Raw genomic sequence first — 18,408 nt, 5'->3', positions numbered from 1 at the left:
GGTGGAAAAATAATGTTTTCAAATTCTTAAAAGCTGGTTTCACTTAGAACTTTTCCCCCCCACCCCAGTTATCTAGATATCCATTTTGTGAGCCATGGTTTCTGGCTCCGAGGTATACATGATTCCTGTAACTTAGTGACAAGCTTTTACTTGTTTGTGTTCTCGCACTGCTGTGTCATTGTGGTGTCATTAGCATGTCATCACATGTCCCTTCGTCTCTCTGAACGTAAGTTATTGTATTCAGAGAAAAAAAAAGTCACTTTAATGCAATAATACCATAAGAGAAGTGAGAAATGTCTTGGACAGTTGCGTTCCAGATCAAGAAGTTGTCCATTAGTCATTGCGTGATGACACATCGGGCCCGAAATGCTGGGAGCGGTTTACCTTACCGGACCTCTGGGATAAAGAATGAGATATCGTGTGATTGTTGTATTGCCATTAATCTAAAACAGAAGGTGTGAGATGCTTGTGGATTGAGTGGGGCTGCTTAGGGACTGCATCAGAGCCACCAGTGGCCCTTTGCTGGGACGAGCCGCGCTGACCACGGTGTTACTGGAAGGACTGGGTCGTGGAGGAATGGAACAGCTGATCAGCTACAGGATGGGGTACTGGGGTAAAAAGTTTTACTCTTCTGTTTTTCGCGAGGTGGTTTTGTCAGGGCCCTATAGCTATTGCTTATGCATTAATCTGCCCCTGGTTGTTAGTAAACATGGCTGAATGATAACAATCAGCATGCCGGGAGCACCTCTGCAAGTGCACTTTCTGCTCATCCTCACGCTGTGACCGTGAGATCAAAGTGGAGTTTATGCTGCGTGAGATAAACGAGATGAGATTCTCATCGAGTTGAAAAGGAAGCTGAGGAGACGACGTCGCAGTGAGGAACTCTCCTGGAAGCAGCCGCCCGGCGTGTCCCCCCGAGGCGCAGCGAGGGCTCACACTCATCGCTGGAAAATGGGGAGCTGAGACGGAAAAAAGGAGAGCAATGGAAATAGCTGAGATGGAGAAAGGTGACAGGGTGCGCACGTCTGCGCACGAAGGAGCCAAACGAAATGCAAAACACGTGTGTGCAACTTTATGAAGAAATAAGCATGTTAAGCATACATATTACAAACAAATGTTCATCAAAAATATTCCAAATTAGCCACACAGTGACTCATTCTCCTCCTTCCTTGAAGCAGGGACCACGTCACACAAGTCCCACAACCAAAACTGTCCGGTTCACCTAGTTACAGGTCTGGGCTCTTTGGCCGAGCACCATGGGGTACGTGCACTGTGCTGTAATGTGGAGGGCCCTGTGTGTGTGTGTGTGTGTGTGTGTGTGTGTGTGTACGTGATCGCATGACAACAGCAGTGCTGAGCAAAAGCAAAACAAAAAAGCTAGAGGTGGCACGCTCGTGTCACAGAGCATCTCCGAAAAGCGCAATCTCTGGATCTGTGATCGCTGTGGCGATGGCTGTGTGGCCGCGGCACATTCTTAAAGGTGCATTCCCCAGGGGAAGCAGGCTGAGCGCAGTTGATAGGCTGATAGGTGTGGTGCGGGGGGTGGGTGATGGTGACCTGAAGCAGAAGAGTGATTTCAGGACCGCTGGCCTCACACGAGAACAAAGTGAGCACGTGCAAAGAAGCTGAAGCCAAACAGACGCTTAGGGCCAGTTCAGGGGCAGCTGGCTTCGCGAAAAGCCACTTTGAAACTGTAAGGCCTCAACCTGCCTGCTCCATACAGACAGAGAGATAGACAGGCAGAGAGATAGACAGGCAGAGAAATAGACAGAGATAGGCAGGCAAACGGATAGACAGACAGAAAAAGACAAACAGACAGACAGAGATAGACAGGCAAACAGACAGATAGACAGAAAGAGATAGACAGATAGACAGAGATAGACAGGCAAACAGACAGATAGACAGAGATAGAAAGGCAAACAGACAGTGATAGACAGTCCAACAGACAGAGAGACAAAAACACAGACCAACAGAGAAACAGACAGACACACAGAGAAACAGACAGAGGTAGAGAGACAGATAGACAGAGACACAGAGACAGACAGAGAGAGACTCTGACAGACAGACAGATTGATGCAGGTGAAAGTGTCGTACACAGAGTAATGCTTCTGTGTGTCGTCGTGGGGAATTCCCTCTAACTCACGCTTATTTATATTTAAAGATCCTTAACCCCAAACCACCAGAGACTGAGAAACAGAAGACAGGTCATGCCAAACGAAAACCTTTCTCAAACCTTTTCTCAACCTTTTCTCCACAAAATGCTTAAGAAACATCAGTCAATCCTTCTCAAAACATATGCAGGTACAGACACACACGCACACACACGTGCAGACAGTTACACGAATACACACACATTAACATATGAAAAGTTACAGGTATACATGCACATTCTGAGGTATACATGCACATTCTGAGGTATACATATCACACTCATACCTGTGTGTGCTTTGAGTGCGATCAGGCTGGGACTCTGATGGACTGTGTCCTGATCCTGAAAGTGGACATCTGTCTGAGTGTCTATACTGCGCCTTCCTCGCCTTCTTCCTGCAGGATCACTGTCTTTCTGGACATGTGGGATGAGTTTCCATGGTAACCTGCATGTAAAGGGGAGACTGGACAGGGCAGGAGTATTGTGGGATTTTTATGGGGGCAGTTACTCAGTTTCCCTCCATCCCTGCCGCCGATACGTGAACTAAGCCTTGACCTCTGACCCCGCTTGTGGATGAGGCCTGTTCTGATAATCCATTGTGCCATCACTCCAGTGCAGAGCTAAATGATGACTACAACCCAGACGCTCTGCAGAGACTCTGACTCCCAGAGCTGAATGATGACTCCAATCCAAACGCCCTACAGAGACTCTGACTCCCAGAGCTGAATGATGACTCCAATCCAGATGCCCTGCAGAGACTCTGACTCCCAGAGCTGAATGATAACTCCAATCCAGACGCCCTGCAGAGACTCTGACTCCCAGAGCTGAATGATGACTCCAATTCAGACGCCCTACAGAGACTCTGACTCCCAGAGCTGAATGATAACTCCAATCCAGACGCCCTGCAGAGACTCTGACTCCCAGAGCTGAATGATGACTCCAATCCAGATGCCCTGCAGAGACTCTGACTCCCAGAGCTGAATGATGCTCCTCCCCCATGGAGGCTGACTGGACGGGGCCACCCCAAGGAGATGTGTAAACATGTCACCTCTTCGCTCCCTTGGCCGGGTGGCCTTCCCAGCGATACCTTTCCCTGTGAGAGCGTCACCAAGCGCAAAACTATCCCCAAAGGGTGCAATTTGTCCTCTGCGTCCTGTTTATGCCAAACAGGTGGTGTAAAGTGTGCCTTCCAAGCTGCTGATTACATCAGGCTGCAGTGTGCTCAGCTCAGACATAGCAGTCTGTAGGCGTTCTTGAGGAGGATACCAGGAGTTACTGCCACTTACTGGAATACCGGAGCATTCCCAGACCGCGCTAGACTTCTCGGAATGCTGCCCTGTTTTAGATAAGAGATTTATACATGGGTGGAAGGATCTGTTTCCCAAACAATATAGCTATAATATAGTGCTATAAGTCTTTTATTCAAAAACATACTCCATACCATGGTTTTTGCCCAGTCATTTACCCATTAATACTCTGTGTATTTACCCATTCATACTCTGAATATTTACCCATTCTTATTTTATATATTTACCTATTCATACTCTGTATATTTGCTCATTCATAGTTGGTCTATTTACCCATTCACACATTATATATTTACCCATTGATACTCTTTGTATTCACCCATTCATACTCTGTGTATTTACCCATTCATACTCTGTGTATATACCCATTCATACTCTGTGTATTTACCCATTCATACTCTGTGTATATACCCATTCATACTCTGTGTATTTACCCATTCATACTCTGTGTATATACCCATTCATACTCTGTGTATTTACCCATTCATACTCTGTGTATATACCCATTCATATTCTGTGTATTTACCCATTCATATTCTGTTCTGCATGCTAACAAACTCCCCAGTGTTCTCCACCTTCTGTTCCTAAATCTTACTAGCCATTTTTCTGCACAGTTGATCGCTTTGGGCTAAATTTAGCTCACCAGGCTCGTATTTGCTGGGTGTGGGGGGACTCAGTGATATGGATGCGAATCAGGTCTGACCAGATGTGGTCACATTTATATGCTGACACAGGCGGTGCTGTTGGGTCAAAGTGGTATACGTGTGCTGTCATGCATCTTCGGGTCAGGTGGCTGTCAGGTGGCAGGGAATCATTTTCATATTGGAAAACTGGATCCCTCTGTTTAAACCTTTCTTCAGGAAAATACATGATATGTAAAATGAGATCCCCCTTGTGAAACTTGTGAAAACGGGTTTGAATTGAGCTTGACAGCTTTGGAGGGTAATGGAGCAGAGATCACCCACAAATATGTCAGAAGCTCCAAACTTCATTCCAAACAGATCAGAGGTCACCCTGAGTTCCTGTTTTCTCCAGGTCGTGCTGCTTAGAAAATGGCTTTTTCCAAAGCAAGCACATTCCTAACGTTTTTACAGATTATGCAAAACAACAACACTGTGAATGAGATTCAAGTTATAACTCTAGATAAGTGCAATACTGTAGGAGTGGAGCCTTCCTCACATTAGTGAGCATCATGCGCACGCCCAGGAAGGCACCAGAAGTGAGAGCTTTCTGGAGTTTGCCGTGAGTATCCTCAGGTGTGTCCTCCTGCGCCACTCGCTTTGCTGTTTGGATCAGCTCAGAGCCGTTTAATGAGCCGCTGCGCTCCGTCTTGCTAGATCACCTTCCTCCACCCCCACCCAGGTGTGGTTCTGCCCCCTTGACCCGTTTTAATCCTCCATGCTGCACTCCAGCCGCTTGGACCTGGCCCAGCCACACCCACCGATCTGAACGTCATCGGGATAGGCTAAGCCCAGTTTGCACGTGTGCCGGGACACCAGGAGGTCCCTGTCGTAGTGCTGATAGTAACCCAGCAGACCACAGATTAGCACAGGTTAGGAAACTGGACGCGCAGCCAGAGGTTGTTTGTTCCAGGAGATTCTCACTCTTTATTCCCACCACTGCTTCTTATCTGAAATTCCTCTCATTGTACAACCTTAAAAGGTAAAAAAATGATTTTTTTTTTTTTGGTTTTCCTTGGATAAAAGCACACAAATGATATATAGTAGGAGTTTGCCCAGAGTGTCACTGAGCAGCCAGTTCTGCCGTCTGCAAAGCAGAGCAAAGAGACCAGGGCAGCATCACAGCCCAGCGAATGGAGGAGTGAGCAGGAGTGAGCAGGAGTGAGCAGGAAGTGCCACCCCTGCCCCTTGCGTACTTTGTTAAAGATCAGGGCTATAACTTATAACTTCATCAGTCAAGGTCACTCCTCCATCTGGACAAGTTTATTTTTTCTTTCCCTTAAACAGAAAAGATTGTGGGTAAGACAGAAAAACATACCTGTAATTTTAAATATCGGACGTTAGAGTGACCAGCTGTAGCTGAGTGTCACATGCGGCATCTCTAGACGTCTGGTGAAACTTCAGCGAGGAGAACATCATGTACCTCTGCCGCGCACGCCGCGTCTTCACCTTCCGAAATCACTCCCCCCATCTGCCTGCGGGGGACTCATAAATCTTGCCCTGGATTCGATGTGCCTGTGTGGGCGGAGAAGGAAATACCATGGTGTGGGGGGGGGGGGGGGGGCATGAATGCACGTCACAAGTTATAACATAATACACACACGCACACTCTACTCTTCTTGACTTTGACAGAAACGCAGCCCCTCAGACTGTAAACACAGAGCTGGGGTTTAAACCCACAGCTCCGGGGTTGGACCCAGTGGCGTACCGGCGGTGTCGCTGTGCTGGGAAGCTCCTGCTGAAATACTAAAGCTGCAGACTAACGGCCGCACTGCATACATTTAGATTCATTCATGCTTCATGCAGAAATCGCCCCGTACACAGCTCCCTCTCACTGCACCCTTGGATGAGTGTGTGTGGAACAAAATGTTCCCTGACGAGAAAGGAAGTGGGTTTGTTTCAGGTGCCTGCTCTGCACACGCCCTCGCTGGGCTGCTGGCTGGCGGCGAGATCGTGCCTCAGACAGCAGCTCGGGAAGCTGCACTGCTGCTGCACAAATGGCCAGATCTCATTTGGACCAGATAAAGCTGCTGTCTGTGGGTGTTCTATGTATTTACTGCTCACGTGCTTTTTGCGCATTTCAGTGTTGAAGGATGCTTGCATGACCTCAGTTTGTCCACAGTGAACATGAATCTGCTTTTTGTTGTCCATCATACGCGAAGCAGCAATGAGGTCAATGAGCTCTGAATTAAACTCCAAGCAAGGAGGCAGTTCCAAAATCTGAACATCCAATTAAAATCCGGAGCCACAGCTTACAGGGTGACAGACACCTGAACATCCAATTAAAATCCAGAGCCAAGCGAGAGAGTTACTTACAGGATGCTTACAGTGTGGTGAAGGGCTATTCCTATAGGAAAGAAACCAATAATTAGTCAGATACCTTGGAATGGTTATTGTGTGCTTTTCTATGTGTGAGTGTGATATCCCGTGACATAAGTGCACTTTCCCGAGCTGATGGGGGCACTGCACCGGCCTTCAATCGGGGGGGGAGTTAAAGGGAAACATCCCACCTGAAGCAAGCTAGAGGTGTGGGTTTCACCCTGCGTGAAGCTAGGGCTACAGGACTGAGCACTGCACCTCCTCCCCAGAGATCAGGGGGTCTGGGTGGACTGAGCACTGCACCTCCTCCTCAGAGATTGAGGGGTCTGGGTTGACCAAGCACTGCATGTCCTCCTCAGAGATCAGGGGGTCAGGGTGGACTGAGCAGGGTGGCTGCTTTGACCTGTATGCTGATGAACACACAGACAGACTCACTCACTCACATACACATTCTGTCCCTCTCTGCCTCATCTTTATCCCCTCTCTGACCCTCTCTATCTCCCTCTGTCCCAAAGTGTCTCTTTGTATCCTCTCTGTCCCCCTCTACTCAATCTTTGTCCCTCTCTGTCTCTTTCTGTCCCTTCTCTGTCCCCTCTACCCCTCTTTATCCCTCTCTGTCCCTCTCTAACTCCTCTCTGTCCCCTCTATGTCCCTCTCTGTCCCCTCTATATCCCTCTATGTCCCTCTCTGTCCCCTCTCTGGCCTTCTCTAACTCCTCTCTGTCCCCTATATGTCCCTCTCTGTCCCCTCTATGTCCCTCTCTGTCCCCTCTATATCCCTCTCTGTCCCCTCTATGTCCCTCTCTGTCCCCTCTCTGGCCTTCTCTAACTCCTCTCTGTCCCCTATATGTCCCTCTCTGTCCCCTCTATATCCCTCTCTGTCCCCTCTATGTCCCCTCTATGTCCCTCTCTGTCCCCTCTATGTCCCTCTCTGTCCCCTCTCTGGCCTTCTCTAACTCCTCTCTGTCCCCTATATGTCCCTCTCTGTCCCCTCTATGTCCCTCTCTGTCCCCTCTCTGGCCTTCTCTAACTCCTCTCTGTCCCCTATATGTCCCTCTCTGTCCCCTCTATGTCCCTCTCTCACTCCTCTCTGTCCCTCCATGTGCACTCTGTGCGCTGGCTGGCTGGAGGAGCCCACAGGCACTCTTAGGAACACTATGTTCCTGGCTTGACTTCCAAGGTCTGCCTCCTCCGCCTCCTCCTTCTCCTCCCCCTCCTCCTCCTCCGCCTCCTGGTCCCTGCTGATTTGCTACTGGCTATCAGCCTGGTAACACAGGAAATACTGATACAAACCATCCCAGATTGGGACTGAATTGCGTGGCAGTTTGTGTGTCTGCAGCACAGAGAGCAGAATACACATGTGACCGTGCTGTGGTCTCCTGTGTGTGTGTGTGTGTGTGTGTGTGTGTGTGAGAGAGAGAGAGTGTGTATGTCTGTATGTGTATGTGTGCATGTGTCTGTGTGTATGTCTGTGTGTGTGTGTGTGTGTGTGAGAGAGTGTGTGCATGTGTCTGTGTGTATGTCTGTGTGTGTGTGTCTGTGTCTGTAGGTATATGTCTCTGTGTATATAAATGTCAGTCTGTGTGAATGTTTATATCTTTTCTTCCATTACGTTCCGTCTTCACAGCTCCTCCTGCTTGCAGTGTCAGCTGTAACATCGCATCTGGCTGCATTTCAAGTGCTGATGTCAGAGTTGTTGCACATCACATATTTGCCTCTAGGGGAGCTCTAGTGCTGCATCACTGACTGTTTTTATGTGGAACTGTGGCCAGAGAAAAGAGGGTGATGGGCAGTTCTGAAGCGTCACAGCTGAGTCGGAGCCTGAGCAGGCCGCTAGCCGAGCCGCCCCACCGGTGCTGCTGGATGCCCAGGGAAGACTCAGCCATTTCGGGGTGACTGCTGTCAAAATGCTGATGATTTCCACAGAAATTGCAGTGGGAAGTGGGGTATGAGACATTATGGGAACAGGAGTGGCTCTGTGCCGTAGCCTGAGAACCTCCCAGATGGACGGGTTCCAGGTCTTGGATGCCAGTGCTCAGACAGACACTGGATCAACCACTGGATGAAAAACCAATAAAGCCCCATCAAAAAACAATTACCAGCTAAATGAATCTCATTTTATAAGGTAAAGCTCACGAACTGCTAGCAAATCAATGTGTTAACGCCGCAGAATTTCCCCGTATTTCACTGCAGTGACTGCAGGTCCTGGGAAGCACTGTGGTAATTAACGATGCAGCTGTCATACAGGGTGAAGCTTGATACGTTTGCGAATGGGGGGCTTATCCCAGTACTAACCGAAGGGGGGGGGGAGCTTTGGGTCCCACTCGTACTTATTTCTGAGCCACAGCACAGTGAAATCGGCATGGTTGCCTGTGCTGTTATCGTCCACAGCACAGTGAAATCGGCATGGTTGCCTGTGCTGTTTTCGTCCACAGCACAGTGAAATCAGCATGGTTGCCTGTGCTGTTATCGTCCACAGCACAGTGAAATCGGCATGGTTGCCTGTGCTGTTATCGTCCACAGCACAGCTCCGCCTGCCATCCTCACACATCTCCTTTGTTCCTCACGATAATCACGCTCTGGGCTTCACTTCCTCATCCGCGTATTCCGGCCCTCATGTGACACTACGAAGCTTCCCCCACTGGCGCTGAACCTGCCCCCCCACGCGCGCCTCAGCTGAAATGTGCCCAAATGAGCGGCAGGGGGCGCTGCTCGTCGGCCGACCCCCTGAGGGTAAGATGGGTGGGGCAAGCCAACATTGTCCCCCTAAGGATGAATAAAGAATCTTTGTCTCTGCAGGATGTGGTGTGACATGAGAAGCTGTGATGTCACAGAGATTAGTGCGCTCCTGTCTGTGGCAGGTATGATATAACAATGTTACCTTGTGGAAGGGGCACTTATCCATTAAAGTTTACACTGTGGCCTGGTTGACATTGTAATGTATTAATGACATATTAAACATCATACGTGAATGTGTGATGATTCATGCAGGAACATACAGTGAATTCCAGTTTGTGTCTTGGCCTATCCCGGCGTCCGTGTCAGGAGCCTGGCCTGGCTTTCCGCGTTCTCCCTGTCCTGGGGACATGGTTAGCAGACGGATTCGAAAGGGGCGGGGCCATGGACCTCAGCGGCCGACGGGTCTGACACCAGAACACCCCAGCGATGGTCCTGCTGCATCCGGTCTGCCCCTTGGAGGGTCGTCGCCGGGAAGGTGGCACTGGCTAATCGCCGCTGCCATTGGCACGTCTGGCACCCGCAGTGAGCCAATAGAAGGAGAGTGAGGAGCACAAAGCTGGGAAGGCATCAGACAAACCGGGGAAGCAGCCTGGGGCAGAGGCTGGATCAGAAGGTGCCAGATCACCAGTCGGTCTTGCCTGCTTCGCCTGACGTCATCTGCCCGTCATGCTGTCCCCTGTCAAGGCTTGCTGCTCATGCACATTCCTCTGTGTTGAGTCACGATCCGCATTGAACCCGGAAAGGGGCTGACGTTACCATCAACGCCGATATGTGAACAATCCCGATCTGCCGCTTCGAAGCGGGGGGGTGCCTTTGTCCAGAGCAGCTGTGGAGTGGGGGTTTAGGGAAGCTGGGGTGGCTGGCCTGATCTCCTGACTTCCCCCTTCTGTTCCTTCATGGGGGTGTTTCCTGGAAACAGTAACACCTTTCCTCTGTATAACACCCACCTTTGTCTCTCAGGATCTGGTCTCAGATCAGTGTCCCTGCCCGGGTGCTGGCGTCTGTGTCGCTAACTAAGGTGGACGGCCCCCACGGCAGAGTGGGGGAGTCACGGTGGATGAGGGCGGATTACGGGAATGGGAGGGGCTGCTTTCCTCTGTGGCTGGAACATTACCGCAATGGCGGGAGGGATAGAAGGCAGTGCGTGCTCTACTGCCAGTGTACTTCCAGGGACGGTCAACTGGTCTGAGGCAATCGCTTACCAGAGGGGGGGCCGAGGGTGCCTGCTGAACCACCTCCTTGTCACTCTGCAAGCCATGCGGAAGCCGCTGCTGCCCCGAGCTGGCTGAGGGTGCGCACTGCGTGCGTGTTGTGAAATCCAGGGTTACTGCATACTGGAATCCTTGAAACGTGAAGAAGATTTATTGCCAAGTTAGCACGAAGGGTGTTTATTAACTCAAGGTTATGGATTAAGCAGCATGACATCACAGAGCCGTCTTTCTAAGCAGACTCTCTACGGCTCACAGATGACTCACCGTGACTCACTGTCACAGCTGAGTAAAGCTGCGGGAATCTGGCCTGACCATCTTTCTCAAGGGTGCAGTGATGGTTCTCCTGCTGTCACGTTAACTAGCAGCCTTTGGTTACACCTCCTGGGGAAAACCAAGGGAAAGTTTTTAGCTTACTGCTCCTGCTGTTGTGGTCCATAACGGGAACAAAAATGCTCATATGCCAGGTAGGCACTACAGCGTATGGGAATGAATGTAACCACTTCTCTGCTAGGGACAGCTGGGTTTATGATTTGGGGTTAAGCTCTGAGTGCCGGTGAGAAAACGAAAGTGAAATCCACCTGATTCTGGCTCCGCGGAGCTTGGAGTGGTTTCCCGGCATGCTGGCATTCCCATCCCTGCCCCCTCCTCTCCCAGTCCTCTGCGTCCACCCCCCCCCCTCCCACCCCCCCAATCATACTCGGGCTTTTTAAATAAATATTTGGATAGTTCCTCAATACTCTTTTTCTCTTCACACGCTCAAGGCCAGTTGGAAGCCAAGCTTCCTGAGAATTCCACAGGGACAAGAAGAGGGTGCAGATATCTCGGATACACTCTAAAAACTCCTGGGTTATTTCTTTAACCCATTTTCTGGGTTATTTGTGTTGGGTTAAAATTAGGGGTTATTTTTTCAGAGAGTAACCATTTTCTGGGTTATAGGGCTAATATTTTGACCCAATTCCTGGGTTGTTTAGGTTTATGGGTTATTTTTCAAAGAATAACCCATTTTTCTGGGTTGAAATAACCCAGAAATTAGTAACCCAGGATTTGGGTCAAAAATAACCCATTATAGGTTATTTTTGACCCAGGAGTTTTTAGTGTGTAGTATTTAGCCCCCTGGAGGGGAACGTGAGGGAGCCGACAGCGAGCCCAGGTCCACGTGGCGGAAGGCCCCCATCATAGAACCACCCAGGACCCTCCATCCCAGAAAGAGGTTTGCATTCTTTCAGTGGTGACCTTTCACCATGGCTCTGTCACCATGTACCAGTGAAGGTGCTCCTCCTCAGCCGGGCTCCATGGCCCTAAAGTTCCGCCCACTGGCTGCCTGCTAAAGCTCCGCCCACTGGCTAACCTGCTAAAGCTCCGCCCACTGGCTACCTGCCAAAATGGGTGACATTAGAGCAGTGTGGAGTGAAGACGTACGATGGGGTTCTGTCTTTGTGTGGCGGAATAGTTGAAGGATCTGCAGGCCCATGGACACTGGTAAAATGGGGCCACTCAGACCCAAAGCCAGGTCTTCCGGGGGTGGCCATGACAGTCGGGCTTCAGTGGTCTTCACGAGGTATGTTCGGTGTTCCAGGAAGGTTCGCCCAAGTGCCATCGCAGTGGCGTGAAATCAGAACTAACATGATTCTGCGTGTATGTTTGCATATGTGTGTGTCTGCGTATGTGTCTGAATGTGAGTATGTGTGTGTGTGTGTGTGTGTGAGTGTGTGTCTGTCTATGGGCATATCTGCATCTGTGACTGCAAGCAAAAATCTAAAAATACCAAAAGACTTTTGAGTTTTGAATTTTGTTTGGTCACTTATGGTTAAGGTGTCATAGCTGGGATTAAGGTTTTCCCATATAAATGAATGAAGAGTCCCCATAAAAAATACAAAACTTGGTGTGTGTGTGTGTGTGGGTTGGTGTGTGAGAGTGTTTGTGTTTGTTTGTGTGTGTGTGTGTTTGTCTGTGGGTATATGTGTGTGTGTGTGTATGTGTGTGTGTTTGTCTGTGGGTATGTGTGTGTGCGTGGATGTGTGTGTGTTTGTCTGTGAGTATGTGTGTGTGCGTGGATGTGTGTGTGTTTGTCTCTGGGTATGTGTGTGTGCGTGGGTGCGAGTCTGGCCGTTTACAGACCATTTGGCCATTTATGAAATGTTCACACACATTTAATATTGCCGTAGATGTTTGCTGTGGTTTCCGGGGCCTAGATGCTGTTTGTGCCATTTCTGGCAACAGCAGCAAGCTCCGGGGGGGGGGGGGCATGGTGGGGGTGGGTGGGGGGGTGCATGGGGAGGGGGATGAAGAGAGAGGAAGCAAGCTTGATTTGAGTGGGGGGTGTTGGCCATAATGAAGGCAGGAGGGACCAGTGGTGCTCAGGAAAGGGGGGGGGGGGGTGGGGGGTGAGACTTCTCATTCGTCATGGAGGGAACAGCAGGGCCCGGAGCCCTTGGGGGGGTCTCTGAGTGACAGGGCCAGTAGGGCCTGATAGGGTCACTCACATACACTGATAGGGATGCAGATAATTGGAATGGGAATGGAACCTGTTAGTTGAACCTGTAACATCTGCATCCTAGTAGCTATGAAACAGGCACAACAACAAGCATAGGTAAAGGCTTTCCCATCTGTCACACCCAGGGCCACCCCGTGCTGCCTTCCCACAGAAGGCCAACAGGTGGTGCTGTTTCTTCTCTTGTGTCACCTCCCACTTGTCTCCTACATTTATTAGCAAGCGTGAGGCCCGGGCAGCTCTGGCAGGATCCTGGACTTTTGGGGTTATTCCAACGCCAGCTTGTTGCCGCAGGGTGACCCACAGATGAAAAGTTTCCAGTGAAGCAGGTGGATCGTGGACCAAAAAGTGCAAAGCGGCGGCGTCCAGTGGTGGGTCCAAGGGGAGGAAGTGAAAGTTGGAGAAGTTCACTGTGCTGATGCCTTCATACAGCCCCATGGGTCTTCTGTGTGGTCTGTTCTTTGTAGCTGTGTCCAAGTGGCACACAGGCAAAGTGCTTAGTCTTCAGATGGTTCTATGCTCCTATGTCAGTCAGGGATGGAGCCTTTTGGGCTCCATCGAGTGAGTTTGCCCCCTGGGATGAAGGCATGTCACCATGAGGCACTTTTTGCTTTTCCTGCCACGGGCTCTCATTTGTGGGCCGTTTCTGTGCTCCCTGGTCTGTTCCAGATCTGCCCTGTGACGTAGCACAGATGCATGACGATCTTACAGATAGCTCTGACCTTCTTTCATTGGCTTAACTGGGTGTCTGTAATAAAAAATCCCCCCTCCCATGGCTACAATTGAAAAACGACGGGGTGGGATGACGTCTGGGGCCACAGCAGCGGAAGGTTACCTAGCTGTGATGTCCAGATGTACGTAGGTGCAAAACCTACATAGGTCAAGTTTGTGGAGTTTGGAAGGACCCTTTATATGGGGTGGGGGTGGGAAAGACTGCTGAAAACAGCCGAAAATATCACCCCCAGGAATGGACTGTTCAGATAATAATAATATTGTGGTTAAGCATCAATTGCAGCTGAAACCACACTTAGTTACAGCATCATGATGGATTAAATAGAACTTGACCTAAAGCAGTACTTACTTGCGCCTCTCATGCTCATGTGATATGCAGACTGTCCTCTGCCATCGCACACGTGACATCATTTCCTCTTCATGTGCTACTGGAACAATCTGTAACAGCAGCCCATCAGAGTGATGTGTGTGTGTGAGGGGGGGGGGGGGGGGGGTGCTCGATTTAAAAGCGGAAAGTCAGATGCTGGAAAGTGAGGGGCTTTTTGTGGTCTCTGTGTGTTTCATGTGTGACAGTGGCAGACTATTGGACAATGGCGTGAGGGCAATTCTGCGTCGACGCAAATTGAGGAACCAGTCATGTTTCAGAAAGCAGTAGGATGCAGACAGGTTTGCTCAGCCTCTGCTCCATGTTACTAGCATTTGGCTCTGACTCCTTATGCCTGAACAGCAGCTCTGACTCCCAGCATTTTGCTCTGACTCTTGAAACCTGTCTCTTCTGACTCTTGATGCCTGATCGTCCTTTTTGACTCCCAACATTTGGCTCTGACCCTAGATAGATCCCCTGGGATCTTCTGATCTTTGCATGTCTCCCTCATGGTTGTGGCCTCACAGAGATCTCAGCTGCCCCAACAAGCCTCTGAGTCTGACCTCCGCACTGTGCTTCTCCAGGCCTCCTCCCCCTATTATCCTCTCAGAGTCTGGCCTCCTCAGGGTGCTCCTCCTGACACCTCTCAAGTCTTAGAGTCGGGGCCCTGGGCGTGTTGATGCTGCTGAACCTTCAGATGTTCCACAAAGTTAATCCAGATGCTTCAGACTGGCATCACCAAGATCACCATCACAAGCTGAACGTCTTGTTTCTCCTGCCCTGGGAATTAAGACCCCCCTCATTCCAGTTAGTGGACAGTACATTCTGGGTAAGTGATATGCAGAACAAGTGCAGGGTTCCACGCCAGAAGATGTGGGCCGTTGGCATCTGCACAGTACCCCCAAGGCAGGGCTATAACCCCCAACCCAAGGCTTTCCCCAGCACAGCTGTGGTCACCACGGTCAGGCAGACTTAAGAAATATTATGGCTGCTTGAGCGGGGCATGACTAGAGACTGGCAGAGAAGGTGATGCAGCTGCTGTGTTTGACATGCAATGCTGCGCCCTGCATTATCAACAGGAAGCGGAGGTGGAACACCAGCGCGAGGCGTCCCAAAACTGACTAGGTGTCAACCTCAGCACACCTCCGACCCGAAAATAACTTGCACCACCCGCAGGTTGGAAAAAAAACACACATAAGCACGAGCTGGCCAATCACAGGAGTCGCTCCATGGAAACAGAGACCCGCCCTCCCCCACCACCGCCCCCAGAGAGGTGGAACAGGTACCCACTTCCTGTTCGCCGCTATTGTGGCGGGTTTCAGTCTCACGTGAAAGTTGACAGGCTGCTTGACTTCCTGCTCCGTGCGTCATGCTCAGCGACATGCCAAATGTGCCCCAGCGACTGGGGGGGTTCAAAAAAAGGCCCTGCTCTTCCCTAGTGCTGGCTGCAAGTTCGGGTTTTGTCCAAAGTCACTCATGCATGTGTGGCACATACAGTGTGAATGATACGAGAACAGGAAGCAGAAGCTGTGCTGCTGAATGTCCCGAAGCTGGATCATCACTGGCCCCTATGAGCGTAACTCACTTTCACCACAGCACCCCACCCCCCCCACTGAACACAGGAGGTATTTTAGGAGGAGATAAATATTTGAAATGACTCGTTTTGACTTGTATTTTGTTTGTTTGGGCTGTGTACTCCCCCAGGGAGTTTGTGTCTCCTGTCTTAAGCTCCCACCGAGCAGGCAGACGACCCTCAGACATCCTGCACAGGTCACCACAGCGTGTCTGGGCCTCTTAGTCAACTGTACACACTGGAGCGTGTGAAAATCCCAGCTGGGCGGCTGTTCCTCAGATGCTGGAATCTCCACGTCTGGCACCAACAATGCAAATCACACGCAGGTACCCTTTCTGAAGCTCAGCCAAACAGTTACAAAACCTCACAATCATGTCTGTGTGCTACATGTGTTCAGATGTGGCCACATTGATTGGCTGCTTGGAGTATCAGGCTCTAATGAAGTGGTTTCTGAATGTATGTTTGTGAGCATGTATGAGCATTCAGGTCTGCTAACCTTGTAGGAAAGTCTCAGCTCATTCTCCTGCCATTTTATCACATATTTGCAGCGATTATCTTGTTGACCTTCAGCCTTCACTACACAGTTTGTGACATGCAAAATCTAACCTTTCCTGTCTTTCTCCGTTCGGGGCTGAACCAAAAACTGCAGCAACAGTATGAGAAATGCAAGACAGGCAGTGGCAGTGTAAGAAACACAAGACAGAAATACAAGATTAGCAGTGATGTGGGGGTGAGCAGTGATGAGGGGATGAGCAATGATGTGTATGGATGAGCAGTGATGCGGGGTGAGCAGTAACATAGACATGAGCATCGACGTGGGGATGAGCAATGATGTGTACGGATGAGCAGTGACGTGGGATGAGCAGTGATGTGTACAGATGAGCAGTGATGTGGGGATGACCAGTGACATGGAGATTACCAGTGACATGGAGATGAGCAGTGATGTGGGGATGACCAGTGACATGGAGATGACCAGTGACGTGGAGATGAGCAGTGATGTGGGGATGACCAGTGACATGGAGATGAGCAGTAATGTGTAGAGATGAACAGTGATGTGGAGATGAGCCGTGATGTGGGGATGACCAGTGACATGGAGATGAGCAGTGATGTGGGGATGACCAGTGACATGGAGATGAGCAGTAATGTGTAGAGATGAACAGTGATGTGGAGATGAGCAGTGATGTGGGGATGAGCAGTGATGTGGGGATGACCAGTGACATGGAGATGAGCAGTGTGATTGCAGGCTGCAGGGCAGATGGGTCCAAACAAGGGCCTCCAGCCAGCTTCCCTCCAGCCTGACCTTTCATACCAGTCAGTGTGGCAGCAGGAAGCGAACCAGTATGGGGGCCCCTGGTTGATATGCTGAACTGTGTGTAGCGACATATAGCAAATAGTCACCTGGCAATGCCGCGTTCCGCCTTCAGGCATGCCTCTGTGGTATCCACTGCTCTACCAGCCATGGACATATAGTGTTATGTTTCCATGGAAACAGCTCATCTCTTATAGAGGGTAAAGGAGCACAAGTCTAACTTTCACGGCAGCAAGGCATGGCTCCAGTAAAGCAGAAGGCCTCTCTGACTGCCTCTGTGGTATTTGTGTGTCGTTTAAAGACATCCCTCCTCTCCCAGAAGTTCCGGGAGCCTCTGCATATGGACAGCAGCTCCGTGACACCTGCCAATGATGCACAATGTCTCAGAAATCTGACGTTCCGCTACTTAGCAGCAGTAAAATTAGCAAGAAGTATTACAGCCACAACCCACCCCAACCTCTCAGCAACCCTTTGCTGTGGGCAGCCTAGCAGCCCCTGCCCTCCAGGCTAATGTTACTGCCTGAACCCAAAGCCCCCACCGTCCGGGCTAATGTTACTGCCTGAACCCAAAGCCCCCACCGTCCGGGCTAATGTTACTGCCTGAACCCAAAGCCCCCACCGTCCGGGCTAATGTTACTGCCTGAACCCAAAGCCCCCACCGTCCGGGCTAATGTTACTGCCTGAACCCAAACCCCTCCACAGTCCGGGCTAATGTTACTGCCTGAACCCAAAGCCCCCACCGTCCAGGCTAATGTTACTGCCTGAACCCAAACCCCCCCACTGTCCGGGCTAATGTTACTGCCTGAACCCAAAGCCCCCACCGTCCAGGCTAATGTTACTGCCTGAACCCAAACCCCCCCACCGTCCGGGCTAATGTTACTGCCTGAACCCAAAGCCCCCACCGTCCAGGCTAATGTTACTGCCTGAACCCAAACCCCCCACCGTCCGGGCTAATGTTACTGCCTGAACCCAAAGCCCCCACCGTCCAGGCTAATGTTACTGCCTGAACCCAAACCCCCCACCGTCCGGGCTAATGTTACTGCCTGAACCCAAACCCCCCCACCGTCCAGGCTAATGTTACTGCCTGAACCCAAACCCCCCACCATCCGGGCTAATGTTACTGCCTGAACCCAAACCCCCCACCGTCCGGGCTAATGTTACTGCCTGAACCCAAACCCCTCCACAGTCCAGGCTAATGTTACTGCCTGAACCCAAAGCCCCCACCGTCCAGGCTAATGTTACTGCCTGAACCCAAAGCCCCCACCGTCCGGGCTAATGTTACTGCCTGAACCCAAACCCCTCCACAGTCCGGGCTAATGTTACTGCCTGAACCCAAAGCCCCCACCGTCCAGGCTAATGTTACTGCCTGAACCCAAACCCCCCCACCGTCCAGGCTAATGTTACTGCCTGAACCCAAAGCCCCCACCGTCCGGGCTAATGTTACTGCCTGAACCCAAACCCCTCCACAGTCCAGGCTAATGTTACTGCCTGAACCCAAACCCCCCCACCGTCCAGGCTAATGTTACTGCCTGAAC

The 18,408-nt window shown here is 50.7% G+C and overlaps 1 protein-coding gene and 1 long non-coding RNA gene across 6 annotated transcripts in view; both read right to left on the bottom strand.

Moving 5' to 3' along the window:
• LOC111848464 (E3 ubiquitin-protein ligase TRIM35-like) overlaps nt 1–18,408 on the bottom strand; it is a 172,592-nt gene that overhangs the window by 93,580 nt on the left and 60,604 nt on the right. The gene's annotated exons all lie outside the window — the stretch shown is intronic.
• Nucleotides 40–5,603, bottom strand: LOC111848346 (uncharacterized). The gene is made up of 3 exons (XR_002839281.2): nt 5,455–5,603; nt 2,437–2,612; nt 40–959 (listed from the first exon to the last, which is right to left on the bottom strand). It is a non-coding gene; the product is annotated as an uncharacterized lncRNA (long non-coding RNA).

Source organism: Paramormyrops kingsleyae, chromosome 20, assembly GCF_048594095.1.
Source record: "Paramormyrops kingsleyae isolate MSU_618 chromosome 20, PKINGS_0.4, whole genome shotgun sequence".
Taxonomy (NCBI): domain Eukaryota; kingdom Metazoa; phylum Chordata; class Actinopteri; order Osteoglossiformes; family Mormyridae; genus Paramormyrops; species Paramormyrops kingsleyae.
Note: the sequence above shows the minus strand (reverse complement) of the source record. Positions and strands in the feature narration are given on the sequence as shown.